The sequence below is a fragment of the Bubalus bubalis genome, chromosome 9, assembly GCF_019923935.1.
Source record: "Bubalus bubalis isolate 160015118507 breed Murrah chromosome 9, NDDB_SH_1, whole genome shotgun sequence".
In the NCBI taxonomy this organism is placed as follows: Eukaryota; Metazoa; Chordata; class Mammalia; order Artiodactyla; family Bovidae; genus Bubalus; species Bubalus bubalis.
Window position 1 is genome coordinate 56,428,396 of NC_059165.1, and position 25,724 is coordinate 56,454,119.

Here is a 25,724-nt window from a genome sequence, read left to right on the forward strand (position 1 = left end):
AAGATCTGGCTTTTCCTTTATCCTTTCCAAGCAGAGACTTGTTTGTACTATCCTATAAAATATATAGAATAATTATAATTATCTGGCAGGTCTGTTTCCCTGTCACCTACTCCCTGTACTGCCTCCGTCTCCGGTCTGCCCAGCACTGAGGTCTAGCCACAGGTCCCCCAAGTAACCACACAAGTTGAATAAACCCTTTGACACGCAGCTCCTACAGCCCCACTGTGATGAGCAACCAGTGAGTCCACCTCACAGCTTGCCCCAGAGACAAAGAGAAAGGAAGGCTGTCAGTGTGCAGAGCAAGGGCTGCACAAGTGAGCCACCAAGGGGCAGCATCTGCCCCCAGGTTCAAAGGTGACTTGTCCCAAAGTTAGTCTTTGTTTCTCGTTAAAAATGTTAGATGGCCCCATGAAATCAGAGACCCTTGGACTTTCAACCTGAAAAGGAAGTAAGAGGTAACATCACTTACCACTTGAGTATTTTTTGTCAGCTAGATACCTTCTGAAAACTTTATGTGGATCAATCCATTCAATCCTTACACCAGCCCTGTGAGGCAGGCTTTGTTATTACCTCTGTTTTACAGATGAGGAAACTGAGGCTCAGAAACATTGAGTAGCCCACCTGAGATCACAGAATAGTTAGCTGAGGCTCTGGGAGACTAAATAACTAGCCCATAGTGGAAAATACTCCCTCTATGAAGTCTCTTCTGGTGCCATCCACCCATGTTCCTCACCCAAACCGCTTACGCTAGTCAAACTGGCTGCTTTGTGCTTCTGCTGTTCCGTATATACATGCCTTTCCAACATCTGTACCACTTTACTGCTCTTACCTGTTTGTACTGGATCTCTTCCTGCTGGTCCTTAGGGGTGGGAGTCCTGTCATCCTGGTCTCTACCTTCCCAGTGCCTATCCCACTACGAATATTCTTCTTCTCTTGTATTAATTCTGATCAACTGACATCAGTTAGGAATGCTGTGTTGAGAATGCTTCTGAGGAAGTCTCTGCAGTTGTTGGGGAGGGTGTGATAGGGTTAATAAGCCATAGCTGTCGAGGGAGGGAGAGTGGCAGTACGCCCACCACCCCTCCTCTGTCCCTGATTCCAGGGGCCCTCCTAGGGCCCAGAATAGTGCACACTCAGTACATATGGTTTTGTTGTGACTGAGTATTATGAGTTTTTTTCCAGTTCCTTATAGTCCTAAGAATGTTTCACCCATTAACTTCAGTTCTTTCAGAAGTACTGCAGGACTGTGTGATTCTGAGAAAAAAAAAAAAAAATCCCATTCTTGCAAATCCTTTTGATTACAATACCTGGAAGTATCCGTCTCTGGAAATCCTAGCCAACTATAGCAAATCAGAAAAGATCAAGGATATGGATAGAGCTTTGAGAAGCTCTGCTTGTGGGATGGGGGGTGGGGGGAAGTGTTAGATGCCAGAGGAAGAGATGAGTGCAGGGAAAGAGGCAGATCCTTGGGGAGAGAGTCAGGCAGATAGGTAGGAGAAAGTCTGGGAGGGTCATGGCAGGAAAGTCAGGGCAATGAGAGAGCTTTAAGCCAAGCTTTGTTATCTAGCCATGGGAGTTTAAGTGCCAAGGCTACACTACCCATAAAATGGTGAGATTTGAAGGCAGTATGTCCCTGTGGCTGTGCCACTTATTAGCTGTGAGCCTTGGACAAGTTATGTAATATCCCTGGGATTCATATATAAAATGAAAAAATAAAAGTATTCTGCTACTACTGTGATGACTAAAGGAGACTAGGACTTACAACATTGCCTAAGTACAAAGGACATGCTTAAACAACAGCTGTGAAGAAACTTCGTAGTTGCTTCAGTGCTTTCAGTATGTTAAAAGTAAAGAAATGAGTGGGCAGCAGGGATTCAGGCCCCACTGGCTCCAGGTGCACTTATTGGACATTTGGCCTTGAATGAATAGGGATGCTGCAGAGGATGGAGATGCAGGGAAGGAAACAGACATAGTGGATCCCATCACACTTCTACCCCAGACTCCAGGCTGTTCTAGGATGGTCTCCTCCATAACCCCTTCAATCTCTATCAATCCCATCACTGTTTTATCTTTATATAGTGCTTGACATTATCAAACATTGTCTTGTCCATTTATTTGTTTATTGTCTTCTCCACCATCACTCCCCTGTAAATTCGCTGAAAACAGCATCTTGGCTTTCTTGTCCAATACAGTCGGTATCTGCAATGCCTAGAATTGTCCCTGACTGTTGTTCAATAAATATTTGTCAAATTAGTTAATTGTTGAATTGATGCCTTATATCCTCAATCCTGGAGCTTCCCTGGTAGCTCAGTGGTAAATACTCTGCCTGCCAATGCCATGGACAGAGGAACCCGGCAGGCTACTGTCCACAGAGTCACAAAAGAATTGGACACAATTTAGCAACTAAACAACAATCACATCCTCAATCCCACCTAAGGGTGATCTGAGCTTATTTATCAGCAGAGAGAAAGAGTCCAGGAGTGGGGAAATCTTGATAAAGAGGAGAGCAAGAATTATTAGGAACCCAGGATCAAAAACACAGGTGGAGGGATGAGAGTGAAAAGGCTAAAGACTATTTCTTGCCCTGGCTATCAAGTTTCATCCAAGGCTGACAACAGCCCTCTCACTTTCACTCCCAGACAGCTGGGCTCTGAAACTCGTGTAACTAGACACATGTTGTAATTAATCATCTTTATAAAATAGCTCAGAGGATTATATCCAGCGAGTAACCATTCAACCTTCTTATTGTCCGCACAGCCTTTTCTTTATATGTTGGTCTGCTTCCTAAAATAAGCAGACCCTGTCTTATTAAGAGCAACTCTAAAAGATGCTAGAGTGGTTTATGTGAACCCTATTTAGAAAGCTGCATGCACACATGGAAAGAAGTATCTGGCTGAGATAAAACAGCTCCTTTAAATGTAGTCAGCAAGTGAGTACTCAAATCTCCAGAAAGTATTTAATAGAAAGGAAAATCTCTACCTTATGGGTAAGGTACATGCAGGAAGATTCAGAGAATTTCCCTGACTTTTAAGCTTTAACACCAATAAATATATACCATGAAGTATAGCTTTGTTCCTGAAATGAAGGCTGCACAGTTTGCTCTGTGTTTTAATGTACACACATGGGGATGATACCTTTCTTGTGACATCTGTCCTTAATATAGTCATTTATCTTTGGAAAGAAATCTCACTGAAACAATTGGCAAAGATAAATTTTAGTTCTATGAGCACTGGTGCAGAAAGGCATAAAATTCTGGGGTCCACAGCAAACTGCATGATAAACAGTAAAACAGTAAAATTAAAACTACAAAAATGATCAAAAGGTATTTCTCCAGACTTTGGCAATGGTAAAGAATGTAAGTTGAGTTTAGTTTCCATTACATTAGCATAATTTTCATTATCATTAAGAGTAAAATCAGATAATTTGACAATCAAAGATATCTCGAGTGTTTTCTTTAAAATTAGAAGAAAAGGATATCTGATTGAGATTTAAAAAAAAAAGAAAGATCCTCTAAAGACAACCCATCTCTGTTAGAAGTGTTGTTGAGTCATATTTAATGCAGAGAATCCCTTTTGCCATTTTTGTACTATAATGTATTTCCTACATTTTTAAAACCAGCAAGACCATATATATGAAACACAACAGATTATTTTCCCTGTCTTCCTTATTTCCAATAAACATGTGTTCAATATTGTTTAAATTAATACTGTGTTTCTTCAATCCCATTTTAATTAGCTCGTTTGTCAGTAAGGAGACTCCAAGAGTCTAAGGGTGAAAGGGGGTGAACACTGAACAATACTGGAAAGCAAGAATCCTAAGGAATCCTCGTTCCCAATGTTGACACTTGTTCATTCAACCAGCAATTGTCAAGCTCCTATCCTGTGTTAGACACTTTTATAGATATTGGGGATAGGAGAGTGAACATGATGAAGACCCTGCCTTCTTGGATAAGCTCATCTAGAGAGAAGGCGGGTAAAGAAGACAAGAAAGCTGAGACCAGTGCTCTGGAGCACATTTAGAATCTGACAGTAGTGAAACAAGGCAAAAAGACTCAGGAGTCCCTTGTATTATATGACCAAAGGGAAGCAAGAGGAGCTTAGCATCATGAAAGCTTTAAGGGTTTCATCTTCCAGAAGGAAGGCGTGATCAGCCTGGGCCATGGCTATAACAAGAGACCAAGTATAATGAAGACAAAGATTTGGTCACTGTATTTGGTAAGATTGCAGTCAGTGAAGACATTGAAAAAACCAGTTCAGTGGAGTAGATGGGGACAAAAACCATGTAAATGATGAAAAGGGAACTGGGAGGTGACAAAGCAGAAACACTATGTTTAAACAATTATTTTAAGGATTTTGGCTACAAAGGGAAATTTAAAAATAAAGCTAGTCTAGAAACGAAGGAGTCCACTTCAGAAGACAATCAGTCACAAAGACACTGATAGTACTGGAGACCCAACACACTGTCAGTTTTTCAAGAAAGTCTCCGAAGCTGTATTTCTTTAATATCCCAATTGTTCTTGTTGACTCAGTTTATTTAAAAAATGTGTTGTGACCATCAAACAAATTGCATCTGTAGGCCAGATGATTCAATAGATGAAAGCCCCTGATTCTAGTGGTTACCCCAGGACAGGGAGAGAGACCACCTACCTATCTTTGCTTCAGTTCTTCCTCTGTTCTCTTTCTGAGCAATACCCATTTCACATACTTGCTCGTCCATGTTCTATTGTAAAGTGGAAAAAAATTTAACCACTTCACTTTGTCTGAGGGATACCCAATAGCTAGTTTTATCTTTTCTCAATTGAGTTGTTTTGATTTTTTATTTATTTTTAATTTTATTTCTATTATTTCTTAAACCAGCAGTAAGAAGCAGAACAGAAAACTTCAGAAGCAATGATGTTTACTGTTTCTGTTCTTTTTTTATGGTGAAAACAACCAAGAAATACCCTTTAGCAAATTTTAAGAGCACAATACAGTATCGTCAACTGTAGTCACTCTGCTGCACACCAGTTCTGCAGAACTTACTCAGCTTGCAAAGCTGGAACTTTGTACACCTTGACCAACATCTCCCCGGCTCTCCTTTTCTCTAAGTCCTGGCAATCACCTTTTATTCTCCATTGCTATGAGTCTGACTATTTTAGATTCCTCACATGAGTGAGATCTTACGTATTTGTCCTTCTCTGACCGGCATATTTCACTTAGCATGATGTCCTCCAGGTTCATTCATTCATGTTGTCATAAGTGGCAGGATTTCCTTTTTTAAGGCTTAATAATACTCCATTGTGTGTATATCTTACATTTTCTTTATGCATTCTTCTGTAGATGAGCACTTAGATTGTTTCCATATCTTGCTTTATAAATGTATTGTGGACATGTCACAAACATGTGCATATATCAGATCATCAGGTTTTCCATCTTAAATATAAACTAATTTTATTGTCAATTATATCCCAGTAAAGCTGGAAAAAAATAACAGTGAGCAATTATCTGTAGCATACCTATGGTATGCTCTGTGTGGATGAAGGGAATAAAGAAGCTGCTGGGCATTCCAACAGATTAGAGGTGCTCTAAGTCTGTGAGTCTCTCTCTGTTTTGTAAGACTTATGGTTGCCAGGGGGAAGGGATGGTTAGGGACTTTGGGAAGGTCATGTACACACTGCAGTATTCAAAATAGATAAACAACAAGGACTATTGTATAGCACATGAAATTCAATGTTATATACCAGCCTGAATGGCACAAAGATGGCCTTTTTTTGTGGTTCTGGGACCACTAGATATTGAATTTTGACCCCATCATACACAAAAATCATTCCAATTATGTTGCTACCGTTTAGTGCTCAGTCATGTCCGACTGTTTGCAACCCCATGGTCTGTCCATGGAATTCTCTAGGCAAGAATACTGAAGTGGGTTGCCATTCTCTTTTTCCAGGGAATCTTCCCAACTCAGGGATTGAACCCTGGTCTCCCGCATTGCAGGCAGACTCTTTACCGTCTGCTTATTCCAATTATATTTTAGATATACGACTGAAAGGCAAAACAATAAAATACATATAAGAAAACATAGAAGAAAAAAAGAAAATGTAAAAGTATGTGTCTTCATGACCTTGAAATAATCAGATTTTTAAACAAGACACAAGCATTAAAGTGCCACAAAAGAAAAAACTGATTAATTGGATCACATTAAAGTAAGAAGTTCTGTTTATCAAAAAATACCATTAAGAGAATGAAAACGTAAGCCACAGTGGGAGAATATATTTGCGATACCTCTGTCTGAACAGAGATTATATGTATTATATCCAGAATATACACGGAACTCCTTCAAAGACAAAAAGAACTGGAAACTCAATTGAAAGAAAAAAAGTGAGCAAAAAGATTTAAAGGGCATTTTACAAAAGGATATTCATGTTACCACAAATATGTGAATTGGGTATCAACATGATTAGTTATCAGAGAAATACAAATGAAAGCCACAATGAGATGCCACTACGGATTCACCAGAATGGCTACAATTTACAAAGACTGATCATTCCAAGTTGATGGCAAGCATAAGGAGCAACTGAAGCTCGTAAACATGTGAGAGGAATGTAAACTGGTGAACTCCGAAAACTTTGGTAGGAGCTAATGTTTACTAACGCATGCACTGGGGATTTACTAACAACCCAATAATTCCATGTCTAGGAACATTCCCAACAGAAATTTTTACACCCAAAGACATAATCAAAAACATTAATAACAATATTATTCTTAAGAGCCCCAAACCCAAATATCCATCAACAGAAAAATGAGTAAATTGTGGTATATCCATATAATATATTGTTACTTAGCAAGAGAATAAACAGATTTAATACATACAAGGATACAGATGAACCTCTCAAGTGTAATATTGAGCAAAAGAGGCCAAAGGCAAATGAATGCATACTACGTAATTCAATTACATGAAGTCCAAAATCTGGCAAAACTCATCTATGGTAATTAAAGTCAGGGTGGTGTCTACCTTTTTAGGGGTCATGACTGGTAAGGGGCTTGAGGGCCTTCTGGGTGTCATTAATATTCCCTGATTTTGGTGGTTATAGTCACATCATGAAAATTAATCATGCTATGTACTTACAATCTGTGTGCTTTCCTGTATGTACGTTTCCATTCAATTGACAGTTTTCCTTTCAGACATACTTGCTGAGCACCTGTGATGTACCAGACATGATGAAGGTATAGGGGACCTGTTGGTAAATAAGAGGAACATAGGCTCTGACCATGGGATTTAGTCCAATGAAGGATTAAATGACTAGCTATTTCGGGTTGTTTTTTTTGTTTGTTTGTTTTTTGCCCTTTGTGTAGAAAGAACAAGTCATCCTGAAGCTCAGACATGGGTGTACAGAAAACCAAAGATTTTAAACCTTCACTTTCCCTGAAACTGAATCCACCATTTCCTCTTCACCCATTCTCAAAGGTAGAGGTATTGGTACCATGAACAAGGTGCGTCCCTGCACCTCTCCTCTGAGCTCTCACTTCCTGCCCAAATCTTTATCTTTTAATGTAGTACATTATCTGCATGAGTGCTTCCTCCAGTAGACTAAATTTCTTGAGAGCAGATGTTTACTATTACCACCCTTTAATCCTCATGCCTAGCAAGTGCTTGCGGAGAAGGCAATGGCACCCCACTCCAGTACTCTTGCCTGGAAAATCCCATGGACGGAGGAACCTGGTAGGCTACAGTCCATGGGGTCACGAAGAGTCAGACACGACTGAGTGACTTCACTTTCACTTTTCACTTTCATCCATTGGAGAACGAAATGGCAACCCACTCCAGTGTTCTTGCCTGGAGAATCCCAGGGACGGGGGAGCCTGGTGGGCTGCCGTCTCTGGGGTCGCACAGAGTCGGACACAACTGAAGCTACTTAGCAGCAGCAGCAGCAGCAGCAAGTGCTTGACCTGTAGTAGCTAGGTATGTCATAAATACTAGTTAGATGGATAGATGGATATGAATATACAACATCTATGCAGGTCAGGCTTCCCTGGTGGCTCAGATGGTAAAGAATCTGCCTGCAATGTGGGAGACCCAGGTTCTTATGTTCTTTTATTTTAATTCTGGTGTATCTTAAAAATATATTTGAACAACAATCCTTCAGTCAGTTCTTGGTATGTCAGTTGATTAAAGACTGAGAAGAAAGAATATCTTCTGGTGATATAAAGTGTTCTATTCTTGTAATTTTAACACTGCCCAATATGATAATTGAGTTGTCTCAGACACCAAGTGATTCCAGCCTGTGTGAATTGGTTAGCTACTAGCAAGCTACTAAATATATCTAAAGTGAGCACTCTAAGTATTCTTTTTTAAACCAGTATTTCTGTACCACAGGTTCTTCAGTGTGAATTTTCCTAGCAAAATAAATCAGTGGCACAACAAAAAGAGTGAATTAGTGTCTTGGCAATCAAAAATAGCCTCATCTGTAACCTAGCAAACCAGACTTTCAAGCTTGCCAAAAACATCCATAGTCTTGGAGGTAACTTTTGGAGTGTCTTCCCATAATGACTTTCCTTACCTCCAACCTGAGTGAGTGCTCAGCAGTCATTTGTTACTACACAATCCCATTCCAGAGTCCTAAAATATGTATCTGTCATCTTATTTACAAAGGTTGTATGGAAATTCTGTAATTTATTTAATAAATCCCCTAGGATTTAGGTTGTTTTTAGTTCTCTAGTATTATAATTAATGCAGCAATATCTTACCCAAGTATCTTTGAGTAATTTTGTGAGTCTCTTTGCATTATAAATTCTTAAATTATAATTGCTGGGGCCCATGACTTAGGCATTTTACAGGTCAAAATAAATATTATTTAATTGCCTCCCCCTCCGTGAGTCTAACTTTGAAGAAAGGGGCCTCAAAGCCTCCTGGAAGTGGGACCAGAAAGGGCGTGAAGTAGCGAGTCAGAAGAAACATGAAACACTGGAGTGGGAAAGGGAATGTGATTTTGTGTGATAAAGGTCAAAAAAGGCTCGATTCTTCCTCATCTCATGTAACCAAGGTCACTGAGTTCTTAATGGACCATATGGAGTCACCAATGTATAGATTCACATTCACACATCGCCTGCTTGGTAGACTGAGACAGGAAGGACCACTAAGGCCCAGGCCCCCTGTGGTTGAGAATTCATGAACTCAGCAGATTCTTGGAGATGGGAATTCTCCCTCTAAGCCTCCACTCCCTTCCAAATGTCCTTCAGAACAAATGGAGAAATAGTAAGGATTTTTCTCACTATCTCAAGGTTTATATGGCAGTTACTAGTTTAGAAAGTACATTTCCATCCTTATAGAACTCTGGAGTAGCTATAATACATATTTTATAGACAATGAAACAAAAGACCAAAAATATATGGTGACTTCCCCACAATAATAGAACCGGTAAGTTTTAGAGTCTGAATCCAAACCAATGGGGTATGGTTACAAAACAGGCTACCTTTAAGCTGAGCCACTTAACTGGAGTAGCTGATTTTGACCCCCACCCACCCCAAACCATTTATCTGGAGCTGGTTCAAGCCATTGTCAAGCAATAATTAGCTTTTCAATTGAGTATTCAGGAACCAAGAAAATACAGCTCCAGGCAAACAGCAGGAACCTGTTGGAATTTGAATTTTAAGAAATCCCTCTAAGGTTATTGGGTCAAGACCTACCGCAATTTAGAAAATAATGACCTTCACTTAGCTGAGTTTAAGGATGAGTTCTTAAAAAAGAGATGAGTAAATACTTCTGATCATTAGAGTCCTGTATTAGCACACAGTGTCATTCTTATATTTCCCTGCGGTTTGAGTTCTGTTGCCAAATCGGCAGCAGTAAATGTTGGCACACAATGGTACGCCACTCTCTGTGTCCGGTTGCTGTGGGTCTCTGTTGGGAAACACAGTTCCCTCAAGTGCCTTGGACTTGGCCTTGCAGTCATGAGTGTTAAAAATAGATGTGTAAAAAAAAAAAAATAGATGTGTACAGGCAAGAGGAACAACCATGGGAAGTGGGTTTTTGGCATTTCCTTTGGTCATGCATGCATCTGTTACCCGCCAACTGATTTCTAGAATGTGATTACAGATCGCTTACAGTAATAACTTCTATACCAAATACCTAACTAATAAAAACACATGACTCTTCAGATGCAAAGTATGGTGACAAACTGAAGAAATGCTCAGGCTGATTCAGACCTTAAAATAAGTCAGCATAGATTGATAGGCTCACATATTCAAGGTGTTGACCTCCCTTCCCTCCTTATTCGTGATCTCAGTTCTTGGCACCAGTGGTCTCACTCAGAGCCATGGAGTTGAGCCCCTTCACATACGGATGACTCCGTGGCTCTCCAGGCCTAGACCTCTACACTGAGCTCAGCATTTCCAAATGATCATCTCATTAGGGCCTCAAACTTAAAACGGAATTTTGTGGAGGTTTTCCCCCAAGGATTAACTTCTGTTCTGTTTTTGCCCAAATAAGTAAATGGCACCACCCAGTTGCTCAAATCCATCCTTAAATACCATCATTGATTCCACTTTTTCCCTCATATCCTGCTCATCAGCAGGTGATCTATTGATACATCTTCCCCTGTCCACCACTGCTCTTCTAAGGCCACACCTTAGAAGGTCCAGTTTCTCACCTGGACTGCTAAAACATGACTGCTTTTGCTGCCAATTCCTGACGAGCCATGTTCCCCTGCTAAACCCCCCTGAGGTCTTCCTGACACACTTAGGATAAAGTATACATGCCTTATCATGCAGGATCCAGGTCCTCCTTACCTGTCTGACTGATCGCGTTTGACTCCGTGGAGGCTGAATGTGCTGCCATGTCATTCTTTCTGCCCCTCAAACATGCCAAGCTTATCCATTAGGGCCTTTGCCTCTTCCTGGATTACTCTCTACTCAGATCCTCATAAGGCTGGCTCCCTTTGTCATTTTTGTCTCAGTTCAGCCACCACCTCCTCAGGCCTTCCCTGAACACCCAAATCTGTGCGACTCCTTCCATTCTTCGCCTGCTTTCACATGTAGCACCCCACCATCTCCTATTTTCAACATGTTTCCCATCACTACTTGCAGTCATCTTGTCTACTTTTTAATTTTTGGTCTCCTTCATTAGAAGGCAAAGTCTTTGAGGACCAGGGAATTTGTCTAACTTCTCACTGAACTCCCAAGGTCTGGCCCAGGCTGAATGACTCCTTATCTGACATGGTTGATATGGTCAAAGCCCATGTGTGTGTGTTAACCCAGATGGAGCAAGGCTGTGTTACTCCCAGTGAGAAGTGTCACTGTGTATTCAGTCTCCACCTCATGTAGAAATTTCTTCTGGAAGAGAAATGAAGATTCCAGCAAGGGCTACCTGATCAGTTTGGGCAGTTTTGTCTCAAACTTAATCCTGACTCATGTTCTCAGATACAGAAAGAACCAGGAAGCTCGTGAAAGATTCGTGTTTTCATTTACTCTGCAAATATTTATTGAGAGCATACTGTATACAAAGACGGGTGATGAGAGTTCAGCGGTGAATGAGACAGAAATAGTCTCTGATTTCGTAGAACTCATAATTTGGTGGGGGAGACATGGTTAACAATTAACTATCCAAGTAAACATTTAATTTTGTGATGGGAGCTCGGAAGAAAGCACAGGAAGTTATGACAGGGAGGCGTATGCACCCTACATACTCGGAAAGGACCATAAGAAACCATTATTCTAGGGTGACACTGAAGCAAGTTGACAGAAAAACCAGCACCATCAGGCCAGTCCTGCCTCATTTCCCTTCTCTTTCCCTCCATGATCATTCCATTTACTGTAAAAGAAGGCATTTTCCCTGTATAAGCAGAGCACAAGGCTGGGTGACCCTACTGCCTCTAACAGTTGACCTTGGATGACTTGCCTGGGGTAGTAAGGGGAAGGGCAGGGGACCACTTGAGCCAGCTTATCTGTAATGTACACACTCTTGGTCATTCCATACACTCCCTAAAAATCAGTATGTAGCCAAGGTCTCACCCAGTTAGGAACAGAACCATTACTGCTAGCACTGAGACTTCATCAGCAGGTTCCCTGGCTAGCATTTACTGAGAGCTACATGTGTACCAGCTAGCCTCCTAAGCATTTCCTCTCCTGATCACCTTCCATCTTCACCACTATTGTGGTAGCTACAATCGTTCATTCCCTTTATAGATGAGAACTGATACACAGAGAGTTGCAGTCACTTGCCCAGGTCAAAGGAGAAAGTGACAAACCCAGAGTTAGAATCTGGGTCCATCAGGCCACTCTTAGCAACCACACTATGCCACTTCTCAGTGGTAGAAATCAACAACTAGAAACTTCTCCAGAGCTATCTGATTTGGCCAAGAATTAGTATGACTAGGGTCCTCCAGCCCCTGAGATAATTTGGGATGGAAGAAGAAGCCTTATCTTCAAGACATTGTGTTACTTAATTTTACCGGATGTGAACCCTCCATGGCAATCTGTTTACTACTCACTTCTGTACTTTCAAGGCACAGTGCACTTTGATAAGACCTTATTTGTTCTCAGAAAATTTATTTGAGTCAGAAACCATTGTGATCACTTTGCAGATAAGGCAACTGAGGCAGAGGACCGACAGACCAATAATGCTCAAATCTCCGAAGTTGTATCAGAAGCAGATAAAAAACTGCAGGTCCCATTTCTTGTGCTAAACACTGGTCACCCATCATCTCCAAGCTTCCACTTCCTCTCCCAAACCATGAGAGAACTAGGCAAGGACTTCTCTGGGAAACACCTTTTTCCCTAAATTGACATTACCCAGTGTTGCGTATGGTGGTCATCAGTTAGCTCTGCCTGTCCAGCCAGTGGGCTCTGTTTTTTTTTTTTTTCGTGTCAGCTTGTCAGTGTGCCTTGTCATGCTGCTCCCAGTCTCCCTTGGGAGCCCAATTGCAGGTCCCCAGGAAGAGGAGGGAAAGGCATGTGGACAGATACAACCCCTGTATCACAGTAGGGAGGAGGGTTTTCCCACAAGAAAATGAAGTTGTCTTTGAGCAAAACCCACCCATGTCCACCACACAGGACTGGAGAACTTAAAGTTCTTCCAAACCTGGATGCAAGGTTCTCCAGCCCTTCTGGTTCAGCCAGAAGAGAGATCCTTTGAAAGAGGAAGGCAGGAAGGGCATTTCCAGGGAACAAAAGATCAACATGAGTTTCAGGTAAGGTTCTAAAAAGGGAAAGCAGATCATCCAGCTCTTACTCCAAGCTTTATTCTAATCTTCTGTTCCTTTGCTCCAAATTCTGCTCCAGGCAGCTGTTGATCCTTCATGAGAGAAAGATATGTGGATGTTTTTAATTTTTAAATTCCAAGGAATATATATATATATATATATATATATTTTTTTTTTTTTAAAGATCTCTGTTGTTTGCTCCTCCTTGAGGAATGAAGAAAAAATCTGAACTAATTTAAGGCTACTTACATGTCAGGAAGGAAAGATACAAAACAAACATGACACCAAGCCAAGAAGGAACTAGAGAGATTGTGGGAGAAAATAGCTCTAACCAGAAGTTGCCAAGGTGGCTTCAGGGTTGATTCAGGCCCTCAGCTATGTTTTCTTCAGCTGGGACAGTAGGATCTTTAAAATTGAATTATCAACATTTAAAAATCAGTATTTCATATAAAAATATTTTGCATGAGAGCTTTAGGCTAGAAATGAAGAGCAGCTGTTCCGTCCGGACACTGCCTAAATTCTCTTTCTTCCACATCTCTGGAAGCCTACTCATCATTCACGTTAACTGCTAGCCCCCAGAGCCTCTGTATTTTGCAAGCCCTGCTTTAGTCCAGCAGCTGTGGCCACCAGGAACCAATGTAGACACTTTTCTGAGCTTCCCTGCTCATCCCAGACACTGAGCTGCTCCCAGGAATGTGAACCTGTGCTTTTTATCTTGTCATGCTTCGGCAGTCATCACTTGGAGAGAGAGAGCCTAAATCAATACCCAGACTAGTTGGAGAAAGTAGATCCATTTGAGATGGGGTTTACATTTCACTTTGGCTTCTGCTGCCAGAACCAGGAGTTTACTGTAAATGGCCCCAAGGAGGGAGAGCCAGTGAGGATGGGAGGGAAATAAATTAAGAACTACTCACAGCTAAGGATCTGCAAGCAGGAGAGCCAGCCAGCTTCCGGAAACTGTCAAAGCCAGGGTGCAGCAAAGTGGTGGAAAGGGTGCAGGTTAAAACAGTGAGTTCCACAAAGAAACTAGGGAGACATACAGAAAAACAAGATAAATGTCTGAAATGTTTGTATACAATCAAGTGAAAGTGTAGCAGTTCTATTTATTAGTGTATTTAAGCAATTTAAGATCATTCTGGTGGCTCAGATGGCAAAGGGTCCATGTGCAATGCAGGAGACCTGGGTTCGATCCCTGGATTGAGAAGATCCCCTGGAGGAGGCCATGGAAACCCTCTCCAGGATTCTTGCCTGGGAAATCCCATGGACAGAAGAGCCTGGTGGGCTACAGTCCGTGGGGTCGCAAAGAATCAGACATGACTGAAGCAACTAAGCACAGCACAGCACATAGGTACACTTCAGGTCACAGAATTAATTTTTACCTTTATTAAAAAAAAAATTGTTCCTCCTTTATCCATGAATTCATTCAGCAAAATCAGACACCTACTGTGTATCAGGCACTGTCGTAGGCTTTGGAAAGGCTGAGCTTAAGAGATGAGCAGAACTTCAGTTTTAATTTGTTGATTTTATTTGTTTTCATTTATTGGTGTAAATGTTGACCTAAGTTTTCCCTAAATCTCAATAAAAATTCTAGAATAATAATTCATGGATTGAGCCAGACTAACCTTTAACAGAGATAACAGATTTGCAGCATGGGAGGAAAGGCCACCCAATCAGTTAAAGCCTTTTTAGTAACATCCCATATTTGTATATGTTTGTTTATAAATTACATATATGTGTGTGTGTGTGTATATACACATATGTATAAATGTTTATGTATTTATATTTTGTACATTACAAAATATACAAAGAAATGGCTAATTTGAAAGTGCAATTTTTAACTTTTGTGTTTATTTGCTATTTTCAAAACTAGAACTCCTAATATTTCCCTGCCACCCTGCAGTGCACTGTTTCCTGAACTTTCCATGGTGTGTCACCCCATGGTGGAGGTCACTAGGCTAGCCTCCATCTTCCAAAGTTGTTAGTGGGCTCAGTAGTGAGAGTATCAGACTTTGGCATCAGCAGGACTTTGGATGATTTTCACTGATCCAATCAAGCGATGATGGGTCTCCATCTTGGCACCTCCCCAGAGCTGCTAAGGTCCCAAGGGATCCCAGAGCACAGGATGATCTTTCTCAAAAGTAAACCTGTATGTGGAACTCCACTGCTTATAACCTTCAAAGCCAGTACTTGGCACCTGACCATAAAGCACACAGCCCTGAACCAGCCTGCCTTGCCAGCGGAACCCCTCACCCGCCCCATTGTGCCTCTTCTCTGCCAGGGTCTCCCTTCAGGCTCTGCAGCAACTGTGTGGGTTCTTCTGACCCAGGCTCCTCACACAGTCCAGTCCCTTCCCTCTGCCCGAAAAGCCCTTCATCCATTCTTTTTTTAATTTTTTTTAATTTTGTATCTGCATATAATTAAAGATGTGTTAGTTTCAGGTGTACAGCAAAGTGATTGACTTATACATATATGAAAGTGAAAATATTAGCCACTCAGTCATGTCCAACTCTTTGTGACCCCATGGACTGTAGCCCATCAGGCTCCTCTGTCCATGGGATTCTCCAGGCAAGAATACTGGAGTAGGTTGCCATTCCCTTCTCCAGGGGATCTTCCCGACCCAGGGATCGATCCTGGGTCCCCTGCATTGCAGGCAGATTCTTTGTGCCTGAGCCACCAGGGAAGCTATATGTGTGTGTGTGTGTGTGTGTGTGTGTGTGTCTTATTTTTCAGATTATTTTCCCATTTAGGTAATTACAGAGTATTGAGCAGAGTTTCTTGTCCTATACAGTAGGTCCTAGTTGGACCTACCATAACCATATTTTAAATATGGTAATGTGCAGGTGTCAATCCCAAAATCCCAATCTATCCCTCCCTCCCACCAACCCTTCCCCACTGGTAACAACAAGTTTGTTTTCTATGTCTGTGAGTCGTTTCTGTTTTGTAAACAAATTCATTTGTATCCTGGAGATTATCATGCTATGTGAAGTAAGTCAGACAGAGAAAGACAAATATCATGTGATATCACTTATATGCAGAATCTTAAAAAAAAAAGATACAAATGAACTTATTTATAAAACATCCTTTCTTCATCTTGAATATCACTTCCTTAGGGACCTGTCGCTGACCCTCTCATTCTAAATCCAGCCATCCATTATTATTCTCTCATGACATTTAAAAATTTTTCTTTATAACACTTACAATAATATGGAATCACAGATATATTTGTGTGCTTTCTGTTGGACAGCTTTCTTCCCAGCGTCCTCCATAAAGAGAGGAGACTTGGCACATCTGTAGCTGCCAAATGACCTGGCCAAGTGGATGGAAGTTAGCATATACTCAATAAAGATATTGTAGAGGAAAGAGAAAGAAATGAAAGAAGGACAAAATTGATTCCTTTTTTAATGTGTAGGCACCTACATATAAATTTTCTGAGTACTAAGAAAGAAATAAAAATTTCCTAGGAAATAGTTTCTGGTAGAAATGTTGGTGAGGTTTTCTGCCAGCGAGACAGACCACTAAATATGTCTGTAATTACAGGGAAAAGGAAAAAATTTTCAACTGATGTAGGCCGATGATTTTTTTTAATGTGCTCAAAAGAAGTAATTCAAATGTTCTTGTGTTCCTGGCTCATGATAAATACTAAAAAAAAAAATGTTAAAAGACTGAATGTATGAGCAAATCATTGAAAAAAGTGTAAGAGTCCAGAAAATATGAAATACTAAAGTAACAAAAATAATGTTCAGTGATGATAAACTAGCTTAATAAAGATGGTAGGAAAATAAATGTAATACCATAAAATAGTAACACATTAGGAATAGTAGTTAATGTTTACATAACAACTAATATGTGCCAGGCATCACTTATGCATACATTAACTCATTAATTTCTCACAACCATCCTTATTAAGATAGGCTCTTTTATTGTTCCCATTTTATAGGCAGGGAAATGGAGGCACAGGGCATTCATAACATGCCTACTATCTTGCAGATGGTTAAGTAAGACCAGGGGCATCTGGCTCAGATCTCTGAAATCTTGATTACTTCATTAACCTTGCCATTTTTAATTAAATGAAAATACATATACATACTGTGACATTGGTTGTTGCAAAGAGCAACTTCATCCTTACCTGTGGCCCATGAAGAATTTTATTCCAAATTTTTACTTTTAAAAATAAAATTTTAAAGGGCTATTCATTTTGAGGTTAAAAGTATGTCTTGGAAAGGCATGAAGGTCCTGACTTTTTAGGGGTGCGTGGACAAATGTTTCCCAAACATCTCCATAGAAGAGAATTTGTTGACTCAGCAAGTTTTTATTTTATATCTACCAAGTTTGAGTCACTGCAGGGCCTAGGGATTCAGCAAGACCTGCAGTCCCTGCTCTCAAAAAGCTTATAACTGGGAAAAGGAGAGAGAAACTAAACAAATAACTCCTTATCAATGACTGTTGTGAGAGCTGATAGGGAAAAAACACCAGGATGCTACAAGCAGGGGGAGGCCATCCATGGCAAGCAGTTCAGAATGAAGGGAAGCTCTGGAGCCTGTGTCTCAGCTCTTTGTGTGTATGTGTCCCATGGCCAGAGACAGTGCTTCTCTGATCAAATCCTGCCCCTTCCCTGCTCCCACCAGATGCATAACCTTAGATAGGTCTCGGCATCTCTCAGTGCCTCCATTTTCACACTTGTCAAGTGCAGATAATATGCACATCCATCTCATGAATGTATTATGAGGACTGAATGAGATAATACTTGCATATCGCTTAGAACTGTGTTTAGAACTACAAGGGGATAGTCAGCACTAGGTAGGAGTACTGTAGTAGCCTCTCAAAGCCAGAAATCTGAATCTAGGAAAATTGGAAAGATATTGAAGGCAGTATTAATATGAGGGGTTACTTTAAGCTCATAACCAAGATGAATTCTCATGCCATATATCACTAAGTGGTTTGCTTACAAGATCTGCCAAATGGCTGTCCTGAAAGTGTTTCTATATCTCTCCATCCTCTTCCTGAATCAGAATTCCCAGAGTCAGAGAAAGAAGAGTCTATTTTGGCTTTCCCCTGCAACTTAATTGAGTGTAGCTGGTGTCTAGATACTACATCCTGATACTTCAGCATTTAATAAAGTTATTTGGGGTTTTGTAGGAAGAGTCTTGAATTCCCCTCTGCCTTTTGCCAATTTTTGATACATTATTATGAAGTGATGGTGCCCATAATTATAATTCTTTATCCTTTTAACTAAATTTAACACTTTTTAACTTTAGTATTAATTACTCCTTTAAAACACAACACAAGCATTTCATTGTGACTAGATAACACATTGCCCTGAATTTTATTTTGCATTTGCCAAGTTTGTAGGTCTCCAGTATCAGAAAATTAATTGGAGGTTTGCATTTTCTATATTAAACAGAAAAAGTCATAATGGAGAAAAACTTCCTGGGTGTGATCCCATCCCTGCCAGTGTGATATTCCAGCAAACTGTCAGGCACATCACAGATGGGAAAAATGGGGGAAATACCCACCTCAGGGACTCACAGGAGGCAATGGTGGGAGAGCAGAGGGAGTTGATGGTCAGGCCTGAACAAAGGAAGAGAAATATTTCCACCTCTCATGAGTCATCAAGTCAAGTCTCTCCAGCGGGCTCAGGGGGCCTCCTAAACTTTGCAACTTGGCTTTGCTCCAGACATGAAATATGGAAAGGCACTTCTGATGCAACACTTTCATCACCACCGCTGCTTTGCCTCTTTCATCTCTGTCAAGAGATACAACACCGGTTCCTGTAACTTCTCCCTGTGATTGCCATGCTGACACAATTGTTTACATGGAAATTCAGAAGATTTTGGAATCAAAGGGCATGTGGACATTATAATCAAGAAACTGTATTTATGTCCCCAAAGACCATGCCCATATGGGAACAATCTGGTCTACCTCCTATTCCTCATTCAGTCCTTTCATGGTATGTTTTATAGTGCTTGGTGTCATTGCATGTTTAGTGACTGATAGAATGGCACCCCACTCCAATACTCTTACCTGGAAAATCCCATGGACGGAGGAGCCTAGTAGGCTGCAGTCCATGGGGTCGTGAAGAGTCGGACTCGACTGAGCGACTTCACTTTCACTTTTGTGCCTTGGAGAAGGAAATGGCAACCCACTCCAGTGTTCTTGCCTGGAGAATCCCAAGGACGGGGGAGCCTGGTGGGCTGCCGTCTATGGGGTCGCACAGAGTCGGACACGACTGAAGTGACTTAGCAGCAGAATTATACCTCCATTCTGAGAATTCCCTGGTGGGCCAATGGTTAGGACTTGTGCTTTCACTGACAAGGGCCTGAGATTGATCCCTGGTCAGGGAACTAAGATCCCTCAAGTTGCACGACTTGCCAAAATAATAAATAAATAGAATTAGACTTCTGTTTCTATGAGGTCATATTTTTAGTCATATGAGTGACCAGGATGAGCATTCTAAGGATTAGAGCAGGCACATGTGGGTGAACATGTGTGCACACACACATTCACATGCTTATCAGAAAAGTCTTCAAAAACCACTTAAGTTCCTGATAAAGAGACAGCCAGTTTGAAACCAATAATCCCAAATTCCACATATGGATAGATGTCTCCTTAACAGCTGCTGCTAAGTCGCTTCAGTCATGTCCGACTCTGTGCGACCCCAGAGACGGCAGCCCACCAGTCTCCCCGGTCCCTGGGATTCTCCAGGCAAGAACACTGGAGTGGGTTGCCATTTCCTTCTCCAATACATGAAAGTGAAAAGTGAAAGGGAAGTCACTCAGTCGTGTCCAACTCTTCGAGACCCCATGGACTGCAGCCCACCAGGCTCCTCCGTCCATGGGATTTTCCAGGCAAGAGTACTGGAGTGAGTTGCCATTGCCTTCTTCACCTTAGCACCTGAGCTTCTACTATCTCTGTCCCAGAGAAAAGAGCTAGAGTTCCACAAAAAGTAGACGATTTTGCCCTGGGAACTACACTCTGTCCTCCCATGGTTCTTTCCCCTTTAAGCAAATCCTCCCCACACAAGAATATGTTTATTTGTATTTTCAGTTAGGTTGACTATTTATCCACATTTCCTGCTGATGAGTCATTTATGCAGTTAACTGGAAAAAAAAACAATAAATTGGGAACCAAAGCACTGCAAAATTAAGGATCAAAGACGCAAAACTGACGCAAGCCCCAAATAGGTATGGGTTAAGAATTTAATCAGCAAACACGTCAGTCAGCACATCAGAACAGTACTGCCAGGGAAGCTGGGTTTTCGGATTTTTTTCCTGGGGTCAACACAGCCTGCCTCCATGGAGCACCTTTCCTGCTTTTGCTCACCAGACCCTTGTAAAAAAAAAAATCACCCACCAGTATTTAGTCAAGGAACCGAGTCACATTTACTTGGAATCAACATGAGGAAAGATCCAAGGCTTGCTCACATGGTGCCTAGGTAAAAGGTATATGTGTTGGTCTCTGTAAATAAGAGGCCTGAATGACAGGAAGACAACAGGAAAATGGCCCTGGGTTTACAATGGAGCTTGATGTGCTACAGTCCATGAGGTTGCAAAGAGTCAGACACGACTTAGTAACTGAACAATGCCAACAACAAGGCAGAGAGAGGCACCAGTCCTCAGCATGAGATTGCTGGGTGAGCAGACAAGAGAGCCCTGCCCACACCCTGCCCACACCCTAAGTGGCTGGGTGTGCAGTCCACACACAGACTCCTTAGTCCATTTCCATTCCAGGACTCATTTGGCTGCAAAGCTGGAGGATGAGTGTTAATTTCAGCTCTTCCTCTGGGCACATGTTATCTAATATTTAAAAAGATCAACCAGGAAGGTGGAGAAAGCATGTATACACAATAGCTTCACTGAAGTATTGAGAGTGATGAAAAACATGACCAGGAGTTTAGAAATGGATACAAATAGCGTGTGTTTAGCAAGCATGTACTATGCACCATGTGTATTACCTGTGTTAATTCATCCTCACAACAGTTGTATGGATAATGGACTTATGGACACAGCAGCGGAAGGAAAGGGGTGTACAAATTCAAAGAGTAGTAATGACATATATACACTGCCATGTATAAAATAGAAGCTAGTGGAAAGCTGCAGTAAAGCACAGGAAGCTCTGCTCAGTGCTCTGTGATGACCTAGAGGGGTGGGATAAGGGGTTGGTGGGTGAGAGGCTCAAGAGGGAGGGGATATATGCATATATGCATTCTTATAGCTGGTTCACATTGTTGTACAGCAGAAACCAACACAAAATTGTAAAGCAATTATCCTCCAATTAAAAAGTTTAAAAACCAGAGAAACAGTACTAAAAAAAGTGTTAGTCACTTCAGTCGTGTCCAGCTGTCTGCAACCCCATGAACTATAGCCCGCCAGACTCCTCTGTCCATGGGATTTCCCAGGCAAGAATACCAGAGTGGGTTGCCATTTTCTTTTCCAGGGGATCTTCCCAACCCAAGGATTGAACCCAGGTCTCCTGCATTGCAGGCAGATTATTTACCATCTGAGCCACCAAGGAAGCCCTCTGAGAATAGAAGGGAAGCCCTATGAAAGGGTTACTATTATTGATATCTTTTCATAGATGAAACAGCTTAAGCCAATGTCCCCAGAAAGTAAAGGGTGGTCCATCTTGACTTGAAGTTCAAGTTCTTAGTGATACCTGTGCTGTCTTCCTTTGACAATAAATCAAGTCTGTCTGCGTCTGATTATACTATCACATAAAATCTTTTCTATTTTGTGGAGAACCAGTTCCCCAAATTAAGAGCCTCTTATTACCACCCTAAACCATAGTCTATAAAACATGCCTTTTAATTGTCATTTACATTTTTCTTACAATGAACACTTTGAACTTTTTATCCAGCCGATTGAAACACTGACCTTCATATGTTGCCTAACACAACAGGTGAAGCTACGCAATCATTTTATAGCCCAGTCTATCTCTGATGTTATTACCTCTAGCCTCTAAAGGACTTATGTGATCTAAAGCCCACAGGGTTCTCTGGAGCTCACACAGTTTTGCATTCACTTATTAGCTACATTCTCACCAGTCTCAGGTATCCCAGGTGTCTTAGCTTCCCTGAAGGGAAAAGACATTCCTGCTCCAGATCTCTTTCTCCTTTTACAAAAACTGCTTTCAACTACTCCCCTGTCCACCTGCTTCTATAACCTTCTTCTCAGTTTTGCACACTTCAACAAGTGTAATATGGTTGAACTGTGGTGAAAACACAACTGTTTTCCAGGTTCAGATAATACCTATGACTCACCCAGGGCTGAAGAAAAGGATCAACTGTAGAAGTCAGTCCCTGTGTTCTCTTGCCTTCTCTCCTGTCTACTTGGGCATCCCCCATTCTCGCACTGTGTGCAGATGATGACTAGTCCTGAAAGTGAGATAGTAAAATGACCCACATTAGCCTTTATCTTGTAGAACTCAGCTTAGAATATCTGGAACGGAATCAGTTACATGTGAAGTTCTGGTTTATAATCCAATAACCTGCTCTTCTTAAATGTATATTCATTCAAAACCATCTCTTCTAGGCAGAGCACTTTTTGACTCACTCATGAGATCACTCTTCTGCTCACTAGGACCCAGTTTTCCCATCTGCAAAAGTAAAGTGTGCTAAATCATTTCTAAAGTCACTTCCAGTTCTAAGGCTCTTTGATTGTAACTTAGGATCCCGTTTTCCTACACTAGGAATTTCCTTCCATCCAGCCCTTTATTTATTCATTCATTCATTGTGTGGGGAGGGGGGGAATCTGTACTTGCAGTGCCTCCTGTGCTCTAGATAGTGTTTAGGCAGAGGGGTTAAGTAATAACTAGGACGGATAGCATCTCTCCCCTGTAGGATACATAACCTTCTGTCTTTCCCCTCCCCCAAACAATTTGAAAGTGTAAATCAAATTTGTGGTAGAGTTGCTCTAACAATGTGGCATAATGGAGTGAAATTTGAGTTCAGAATACCTTACTACATGTGTAACCTTGTGTAGGTCACTTGGGCTGAGTCTTCCTTCATATAGAAAAGTAGAGCACAAATCCTGTCTCATGAACTGTCATACAGAACAGGGATGTGTGCAGATGCCTAGTGCACAGTAAGTGCTCAGTCATAGTCAAGAATGTTGCTATTGTTGTGAACAGCAAGAGGCTATGCATGCACCACACATGTTGGCATTAGGCCACTCTCCTTGCTTTTTGCTTCACTGATGGGATTTTTGTCTCAAAGACTGGTGAGGATGTAGCTAATAGAGGAGATGTTTTCATCTCCTTAGTTTAGTTAGGACTTCTTGCCTACCTCCCTCACTGCAGTGCTACTACCATTGACGTGCTTGGGTTTGCAATATGATGACCCGATGGGCTGCACCCAGTCTTACTTCTCTATTGCTGTTATAACAAATTATTGCAAAATAAGTGGCTTAAAACAACATAAGTTTGTTGTCTTACAGTCCTGAAGGTCAGAAATTTGAAATGGGTCTCACTGGGCTACAGTCCAGGTATCAGCAGAGCTGCTTTCCTTCTAGAGGTTCCAGGGAAGAATCTGTTACCTTGACCTTTCCAGCCTCTAAAGGCTCCTTCAGCTGTGTGGCATCTTTAACTCTCTCTGACTCCTCTTCTGCTTCCTTCCTTCATTCTAAAGGACCCTTGTGGTTACATTTGGCCCACATAGATAATTCAAGATTTTTATCTCTCTATTGTAATGCTAGCTGATTAGCAACTTTCATTTCATCTGTAAGCTTAATTCTCCTTGCCGTGTAACCTAACACATTCACCAACACCAGAAATGAGGTCATGGGCAGCTTTGAGAAGTCACTATCTCGGCCACCACCCCTCTCCGTAAGTTTTTCTCATCCATCTCCATCTTTGCATTCCTGCTGTTATGTCCCTAACTTTGCCCCTAGTCAGCAACCTGTGAAAGCAGCACCAGATGGAGGGCCCCATAGGTGCCATGCAGGGGACAAATCGGGATCCCAGACCATAAGCCGAGGGGCTTGAGCCCCAGGACATCCTAGGATATAAGGCCCAATCTGCCCTGCTCCCATCCTCCGTTGTCCTTCACTACTCTAAACTACTCCTTGTCTCCCACTGCTCCCTGACTACAGTATAAGCACCCCGTCATGACCTGAAGGAGGCTACCCCAGTGATTGGCCCTCGGGGATACCTTGTGTCCGGCAGTTGTCACTTACTGCATTTGTGAGTTTAAGTGACTGGTATCCTGCAAATCTATTGTCAAAGTCTAAAAGAGGGAGAAGGCAATGGCAGTGATCTTGGAAACGTTATTTAACCTCCTTGAATTTTTATGTTCTATCTATAAAACAGGGGTAATACCTTTCTCAAAGGACTGGCATGAGGATCAAACAACATAATGCATATGAAGTCCTAGTCCAGTAACTGGTGCTTCATAAATATCTAATTAATGAAAGCCATATAGCAAGGGTCAGCAAACTTTTTCTATAAAAAGCCACATAGTGAATGTTTTAGGCTTTGTGGGCCAGACAGTCTCTGTCACAAACATTCAAGTCTTCAACTACTCATTGCAGTGTAAAAGCAGCCACAGTCAAAAAACAAACAAATAAGCATAGCTGTGTTCAAATAAAACTTTATTTATAAAAACAAGCAGAAGGTTGTATTTGGTTTGCTGACTCCTGCTATATAAGCGTATGTCAGAGGTGTCCAATTTATGTTCATTGCTTTGCTGTTGCCATAGTGAATTTAAAAAATATAAACATTAAAAGTCCCAAATTCCAGTAATCTGCACCTGGCTTTGAACTCAGAGTCGGAGGCTCTATCCACACTTGTGACCTTAGAGACCTTCAAAATAGAATATATTGATTCCTCTCCATATAGTAGGCTAACAATGACCTAAATCCTTTATTCCTCCTCCTATGGAGAGATGTAGTCTACTTCTCCTTATCTTGAATCTAGGTTGGCCTTAGTGATTTGCTTGACCAATAGACAGGGACAGAAGTGGTATTTTAAGACATCTGAGGCTAGATCATAAGAAGACTTGAAGCATAAATCAGTATCATTTTTTTTTTAAAAAAAAAGAGAACAAAGGAAAAGAAGCCCTGAAGCTTCTTCCCATATCTCTTGGAATACTCACTCTGTAAAGCCCATGCCATATGGCAGGCTAGTAGGCAGCTCCAGTAGAGTTCCCAGCCATCAGCCACTATCACTTATCCTCCACCCAAGACAAAATCTAATCATGTGTTAATTAGCCTCTAATTAAAATAAATAAATTTAATTAAAAAATCTAATCATGTGAGTGATGAAGCCCCAGTGATGCCATGTGGAGATGAACCAGCCTTCAAAGCCTTTCCCTGTTTGTTTGTTTCCTGGCACAAACAATTGTGAGTCAGATAAAATGGTTATCTTAACCCACTAAGTTTTTAGGTGGTTGGTTATAATCAGAACAATTGAGAATTTAACTCTATAAGCATAGCTATTTAGGTCTGATTTGCTCAATAGCATTTCCTAATATTCTAGAACAGTGACTGGCAAGAGGAGGTATTCAATAAATAATTATTGAATAAGTGAATGAACAATTAATCTGTTCTACCCTGATTTA

General features: G+C 41.2%; 1 long non-coding RNA gene across 3 annotated transcripts in view; it reads left to right on the plus strand.

Moving 5' to 3' along the window:
* The window catches only part of LOC123335058, a 156,594-nt gene that overhangs the window by 122,834 nt on the left and 8,036 nt on the right, over positions 1-25,724 (plus strand). The gene's annotated exons all lie outside the window — the stretch shown is intronic.